The following is a 7967-nucleotide window of genomic DNA, read 5'->3' on the forward strand; positions in this document are numbered from 1 at the left end:
TTGTCCCTTTCTCTTCCTGCCCTCAATCTTTCCCAACATCAGGGTCTTTTCCAATGAGTCAGCTCTTTGCATCAGGTGGCCAAAGTATAGGAGCTTCAGTTTCAGCATCAGTCCTTCCAATGACTATTCAGGATTGATTTCCTTTAGGATGGACTGATTTGATCTCGGTGCTGTGCAAGGGACTCCCAAGAGTCTTCTCTAACACCACAGTTTGAAAGCATCAATTCTTCAGCATTTTTAATAAATGTAAATTCTTGAAGGGTATAGCATCACACAGATTCTCTGTCCAATGGCCTTAGCAGGAAGGTTACTCTGGGATTTGGCCCAGACCGTGCCACTGTTTCCATGAGCATGAATTGTCTCTCCCCAGATTGCTCTGGTTTTTTAGATTTTCTGCCAGGAGTTGCTATGCTATTCTTGGCTCTGTGCACATGAGCACATCTCTTGCTTAGGCAGAATATAGTTTCATCTCAAGCACATACACCTTCAGCTTTCAGGAGAGATGTGTGCTCCCTCTGATTCCAAAGACCCCGCCTGTAGCCAGCAAAAATGCCCCTTGGACCACAGCCTTCCAGACTTATCTGTCGTTTCGGAAGAACTGTTCCCAGAGTCCTCCACAGCATCCAAGATAGCTGAATGAGAAAGGCCTCTGCCTTGTTTTAAGTAACTAATTTTTGGTAACTTGTTCCAGCAGGAACTGGTGCAGGTGGGGAGAGAGGTCTTGCTCAAGGCCTCTTGATTATCAGCACCCCATCTCTCCACAGACTATCTTTGTGTGAGCTGGTCTTGGCTCTGTGAATTGGGCCATCTTTTAAAGCCCAGGACACATTGAGACTAGACCCAGAATAAAAACTAGTCATCACCCAAGGGGCAAGAGTACCAGCTGTATGCTGAGCCTGGACAGTCATGTATCAGCCTGTATAGGAAGGCACGAGACGTATTGTTGTGATCTCAGCCAGCAGCAGAGCCTTCTGTGTCCCCACTCCTTGTGCAGGAATAATTCCACACAATATGTGAGTTTGTCTGGAGAAAATCATACCTGAAAAAGTTTCACTTGCTTTAAATGATGAATTAAAAAAAAAAAAGAAAGATTGGGGTGTTAGTATTCATTTCATAATTCAATCAAGACACTGCTCCTGATGATAGAACCAAAATTAGAACATTAGATGCAATATTTAAATTAAAAAGGTAACCAGCAGAAACAATATTCATGGTGATAACAAACACAGGGAGAAATTAGTGAGATGGGGATACTTAGAGTTGACATCCAGCTGCAGCAGGGGCGTAATCACTGTTAAAACACTGAAATAGTTCCAGAGAACTTGGTAAACCATCACTGCTCCTGTCCCCTCTCATCCCCCCCTCCCCCCCACCAGTCCTTCCATTGGATTGAATTCCCCCGATTCAGCAACTACCGGGTTAACAGCTGACTGGGCAGCACACCTGTGGAGCCCAGCACCTTGGACAGTGCCAAGCCTGTTGGCTAATGCCTGGCACACTTGTCCTCAAAGACTTTCAATGTCACCCCTGAGTATAAGTAAGTAAAATCCTTACCCTCCACATTAACGTATCGATTTATATTGTACAGATCTGATAAATCAAGATATGCTTATAACTAGAATTATTAGCGTATTACCTTCACACATGAAGGCCAAGTGGGAAAGCAGAGAGGACAGGAAGATAACTTCTAGGGAGCAGAATGGATGGGAGGGGCAGGGTGGGGAACACTGCTTTCCATCCTCAAGGCTTCTGAGCTATTTATTACCCTCTACATGCTTCCCTCTCGTAAATAAACATTAGACACTTCATGTTCCCCAAGTCCCAGGTCATGCTCCTCTTCCAGGGTATGGACGAGGACCACACGTCTCAGGCTCCCTGCAGCTACACTGGGGCCATGGGGCTGGGCATGTCCTGTGATCAAGGTAAGTGAGCGCCATCCTTGTCTTTAAAGTGTTCTGCTCAAAGCACTGTGCCCAATCACTCAGTCACGCCCTACTCCATACAACCCCGCAGACTGTAGCCCACCGGGCTCCTCTGTCCATGGGATTCTCCAGGCAAGATTACTGGAGTGGGTAGCCATTTCCTGCTCCAGGGAATCTTCCTGACCCAGGGATCAAACCTGCCTTGGCAGGCATATTCTTTACCACTGAGCCAGCTGGGAGGCCCCACTCAAAGAGTCTCTTCCTGTTGCAAGACCACCTAGGGTAATGGAGGACTATAGACCAGTTGGTCTGAGAGCAAAATGTCTTCTGTCCCTTGCTTAGTAGAAGATAAAGACGTACAAGTCACATATCCAGAAGAAGCGACCTATGTAGCCACCTGTCCCTGTGTTTTTGGGAACTTTCCAGAGTAGACGCTGGAGAGAAAAGGGAAAAAGTGGAGAACATGGCCAAGCCTGGGATGTGGCAGGGACTCAGGGACAGGCAGCCACAGTTTAACCACCCAAGGAATAGCTGTGAGGATCAAAGAGTGTCTCTCTTCACAGTCCTGGCAGACGCTGATGGTCCCGAGCCCTGAGAGACAGACATCAAGCCTACAGCTCAGCCCTGATCCTGTCGAGCCTCAGGGCGGCTGCGGAGGCTTTGCAACCCACAGTTCTGCTAAGGGGAGCTGCCTCCCAGTAACCTGGGGTTGCGTTTACTGAGAAGCATGAGGCCACTCTTCATATATTTTTAATATTCTAGTTATCATGCAAAATCTCATCGATGAGAAAGTTTAAGCAGTGTGCAAACAAGGCAGCCTGCCGAGCCACGTTAAGATACCTAGCACACCATGTCAACACGACAAGCCTCACGCCGTGTTTCTGATTACGTTTGATAACACTAAATTAGCTTTTCTTCATGTAACATATTGTGCCTGCAACACTATTTGTTTGAACTAAAATCACCCTTCCTACTTTTCTGGCGTAATAAAAGGACTCACGTGGTGACCAAAATTTCTAGCCATTTTTATGCATTTGCAAAGCAGTAGGAACACAGAGCAATTCGTCTCTGAAACCGGTCAGAGACGGGCATGCTGAGATGGGCTCCATGACCCAGGGCACGGCGGATTGTTCCAGACATCTGGGAATGGAGTGCTCAGCGGCTACTCACAGGGGGACCCAGGCCATGCCATCCTGAGGGCATGGCTCTTGTTTCTCCTTCCTGCACCCGGGGCTGGGAGGATGAGGCCAGCAATGCATCAGCAGGCACTCATGCACTCCAGCCCTTCAGGGCCAAGCAGGGGAAGTTCGGCTACAGAGGCCTTGGGACATGCCCACCTTGTCACATGTGCAGACTGGGGCTGTAACTGCCAGAGGAGCAGTGGGAGCCCTCCCGGTGGAGGACAGGTGCCTGTCCAGTGGGGGCATATAGGGGTTTAGCACTCATAGAGCTTGTCTTGGGCTTCATTCTGATGCTAGACTTTTTCATCCTCTGTTGAGGCCCCAAATAATTTTGCATTTAAGTGTAAAGCTCACTTCCTGCCCATTTCTAAGCCAGTGAAGATCACAGCACGTGGTTGGGTTTGAGGCTGGGGGTGAAGGAGGCTGGAGCTCCGTGTCTGCTTTTCCCTTCCATGCTTCCTTGTTCTCAACAAGACTTAGATTAAGCAAATTCAGAAGATAGGAGGGCCCTGCAGGACAGGACTCAGGGAGGCCCAGGCTGAAGTTCCCACACATATCTCAGCTCTTGCACAAGGTGGCGGGCCTCCAAGGAGGCGTGCCGCTCTAAATGGACCGTCGGAAACAGACTCCTGGTGCCCGCCAGCCTCAGAAAGAGCAGGGATTCACCTGGTTTCTTTCTGATTTAAAGCTATGAGGAGAAATGGAGGTCAAGACTGCACCCAGTAAGGATGATGGTGGCAAAGTGAGGAAGGCAAAGGCCATTCTCAGGGATGGACAAAAGGAGAAAAATCTGGCTTGACATCTTAACTCAAAGAAGAGGCTGAGACTATTTCCCCCAAATACTAAACCTAAATATGGTGGCGCGATAATTCACCTAAAGCAAATGCCAGCTATTCAAATATCTTCCTTCTAGAAAAATCTATAGAGGCTAACACTACAATTAGATGAGGCTTAACAATGGCAACCCACTCCAGTATTCTTGGTTGGAGAATCCCAAGGACAGAGGAGCCTGGTGGGCTATAGTCCATGGGGTCGCAAGAGCCGGACGTGACTTAGCAGCTAAACCACCACCACCAATATGAATGTATGAATTAATAAACAGCATGCAGCTGAAAGAGTAAATATTGTATTTCATTTTCAAGATTCCCCACCCCAACAAAACAAAGTAACTTTGAAAGCTAAGAGCGATGGGGAAGAATTTCCACTTTCAGATACCAACTTATACTACATGTATGTCACAGGCAGCAAACTATGTGACTCCAGAAAACCCAGACAACCACAGCTGGACAAAGAACTTAGACTGAAAATGCAAGTCACGAGATAAGTAAGAAAATGAGAGATGTCAAAGAACGCCAGAGGGATAGATTATTCAATGCCCGGCATAAAATTATTTGTCAGCTATGTAAAAAATAATCTAAATCTTTATATAATATCTCACAAAAATAAATTCCAAATAAAAATTAAAAGTAAATGAAAAATAACAAGGATAAGTAAGAAATGATTTTTTAAAAGTACGCAAGTTTAGTGTGAGAAAGGCTTTTCCAAGCACGAGACCTAAAGAAAGAAGCAGAAGAATTACCAAAGAGTAGTCTAAATAAAATTGAAAAAAACTGCTAAAGGAAGGAATGCCTAATATTAACATAAAATTAAAGTGGAAACCATTTGAGAGAAAATGTTTGCTAAATATAGGATTGTGTGTCTTAAGTCACTTCAGTTGTGTCCGACTCTTTGTGACCCCATGAACTGTAGCCTGCCAGGCTCCTCTGTCCATGAGGTTCTTCAGGCAAGAAAACTGGAGTGTGTTACCATTTCCTTCTAGCTCGTGGTTATTAGCCTTAAGATAAAAAGAACACTTGAAAATCAATAAGTAAAAGGTAAATAGAAAACCTGGCATGGGGACTCACCAAAGAGAAACGTGAATGGTTAATAAAATTCTGAAGTAGTGAATGGGCGCACCCAACATCAGGTCAGTTCAGTTCAGTCGCTCAGTCGTGTCCGACTCTTTGTGGCCCCATGGACTGCAGCACGCCAGGCCTCCCCGTCCATCGCCAACTCCCAGAGTCTACTCAAACTCACGTCCATTGAGTCGGTGATGCCATCCCACCATCTCATCCTGTCGTCCCCTTGCACCCAGCATCACAGGTATCCAATGTGCAGGGCTCTTCCTGAATCTCTGTGGTTCCTCTAGCAGGGTTTTCTCTGTTTGTTCTGTTTTCCTTTGCTTTTTACTGATGGTATCAGGTCCTCAGTAACCTGGTCCAGGTGTAGGGCCATTCTCCTGTCGTTAGCTGAAATTTTCTAGAAGGAAATTTGGTGATGCGCATCAAGTTTGGGGCTTCCCAGGTGGTGGAGTGGTAAAGAACCCACCTGCCAATGCAGGAGAGGCAGGTTCAACTTCTGAGTCAAGAAGATGCCCTGGAGGATGGCAACCCACGCAAGTACTCTTACCTGCAGAATTCCGTAGACAGAGGAGCCTGGTGGCCTATGGTCCACAGGGTTGAAAAGAATCGGGCAGGACCGAGCACACACACGCAAAGCTTATTTAAAATATGCATGATCTTGGACATTGTAACTCCATTCCTAGGAATTTTTCTGAAGAAAAACTAAAATAAGTGCAACAATTATGTTTTTAAGTTCATACAGTAAGCAATTAAGTTCAACAGAGTATTATTTACAAAAATCAGAAAGTTTTATCCTAAGAGTGAGGGCCACAATACCCACCTCTCAGAATTCCTGCCTTTTCTGACAAAACACAGAATCTGGCGCAGAGCTGGTTTGTATTAAATTATCGGGCCCATTGCTGGGAAAGGTTGGGGACAGGAGGAGAAGGGGACGACAGAGAATGAGATGGCTGGATGGCGTCACCAACTCTGTGGACATGAGTTTGAGTCAACTCCGGGAGTTGGTGATGGACAGGGAGGCCTGGCGTGCTGTGATTCATGGGGTCGCGGAGAGTCGGACACGACTGAGCGATTGAACTGAACTGAACTGTTATTGTTTAGCCATACCATGAAATGCTGGATGCCATTAAGAAAAATGTCGGAGAAATGCATGTATTCACCTGGGGAAATTTGAGATACAGTATATGTGGAAAAAGTTAGCTATAAAACAACAATTATAGGAAAATCCTATTTTTGAAAAAAAAAATATGAGTATATATCATAAAGATTCTGTAAGGAAATAAACAAAATATTAGTAGCACCCTCCTATGGATTCTCGGACAATACAGTAATTCTTTTATTCATAATTCTCTGTATTTTCTTCTTCATCTATAGTGATTATGTATTTCTAGGGCAATAAAAACAAATAAAGTATTTTAACTTGGAAGACTATGTAGGTACAAATGAAATACTTGTGAGACCGTGGAAAGTGAGACCATACCCCAACTGGCATATATCCTGATTTCAACCTCGTAGAAACACCCATACACGTGGGGGAGGCTGGAGGTCTGCGAGGGGAAACGAGCCAAGCTGAGCCGTGGGATGCAGGAACCTCCTCACCTGAGGAGAGAGGGGCTCATGCTCTGACATTTGCAAGCTTCTGCTCTGACCCTGCACCTGCTCGGAAGACACAGTCATGAGGTCCAGAGGATGGACGCTCACCTGGAGTTCACGGTCCCTGGTGGACCCCAGCCCCTCTCCCCTTGACATCTGCTACTGAAGACACGTCCACTCAGAGGCTCCAAAGCTGGCCCGGGGGCCACTGTGGGTGAGTGTGCAGAGACAGGGCTTGCATGCAAGGTCCTCAAAGTGTGAGAGGTGGTCAGAGGTGCACAGAGAGACACGCGGTCCGAGGCCAGGGGCCAGCTCTCCTGCTGCCACGCGCAGACAGGGATGGCGAGGAACCCCGCTCCTAACTCGGAACTCCAGCCTCCCCTCCAGGGAGCCAGGGAGCCATCCTCGCCTGCAGAGGGGAGCCGCAGCACCTACCTGGCAGGTTAGTTAGTTGCATTGGCACCTCTTCGTAATGAGCCCCACAGCCTGTGTCCATGTGAGCCTTGCCCAGGACCTACAATGTCAGGGCTAGTCTTGGGCAGCGAGGCTGTTACTTCTATGCCTGTTGTTGTCGTTGGTGTTTTATTCTCTTTGCTATCATTGCAAGCGACCTCATTCATTACGAAAGCTAAAAATAAGGAAATATCAGCCAAAAGGCCCATTTCCCTTAGACTGAGGCTTGTGACGGTTTACTGGGGGTCCTGTCCCCACTCCCGTTGGTTCACAGGCCGGGCATCCATCTTTCCCACCTCCTGGCCCGTGGTCAGCCTCTTTCCCCACCCAGCCGCCCCAGCCCTGAGTCAGCTACCCAGATCCAGAGGCCTTCACTGACCCTGGCTTCACAGCTCCCACAGTCCCACATGCCTTGGTCTAGCCCACGTCCTGGAAGCTTGGAATTCCCACAGCCTTTGGCTGCTTGTCCCAGAAGTCTGGGGGCTTTTCCAGCAAGATCTGCACTTGAGTCCTGGGCAGAGGCCTCTGCTGACCGTTGGCTTGTGGGTCTAAACAGTTCACCTCTGCTGCCCCTGTCTCCAGATGGGGCCTCCAAATGGGAGCAAGGTTCAGACTCAACGTCCATCTAACTGGTGGCCTCCCTTCAAGACAGTCCCTACTTCTTCCTCCACACATACACACACGTGTATGTGTGTGTCTGTGTGTGTGTGTGTGTGTGTGTGTGTAAGCACACAGGAAGAAACGAGATGCTGTCCCTGGTTTGCATTGGCATGACTGGCTCTCTCAGGCTGGCAGTTGCTCTTCAGGGAGAGCAACTGTGATGGACGGGACCCCAGGGGCGCCAGCTGGACCTTTGAACCTCAGTGAGCTGCTCCTGTCTGAACAGAGGGGCTGGGACCCGGGGGCTCAGGGTGCAC

At 47.8% G+C, this 7967-nt stretch overlaps 1 pseudogene; it reads right to left on the minus strand.

Moving 5' to 3' along the window:
• Window positions 1-237: 237 nt before the first annotated feature.
• LOC148776051 (large ribosomal subunit protein eL33 pseudogene) lies at window positions 238-6681 on the minus strand (annotated as a pseudogene).
• Window positions 6682-7967: the final 1286 nt, after the last annotated feature.

The sequence above is a fragment of the Moschus berezovskii genome, chromosome 12 (assembly GCF_049115385.1).
Source record: "Moschus berezovskii isolate FMDL1 chromosome 12, NW_MosBer_1.0, whole genome shotgun sequence".
Lineage (NCBI taxonomy): Eukaryota > Metazoa > Chordata > Mammalia > Artiodactyla > Moschidae > Moschus > Moschus berezovskii.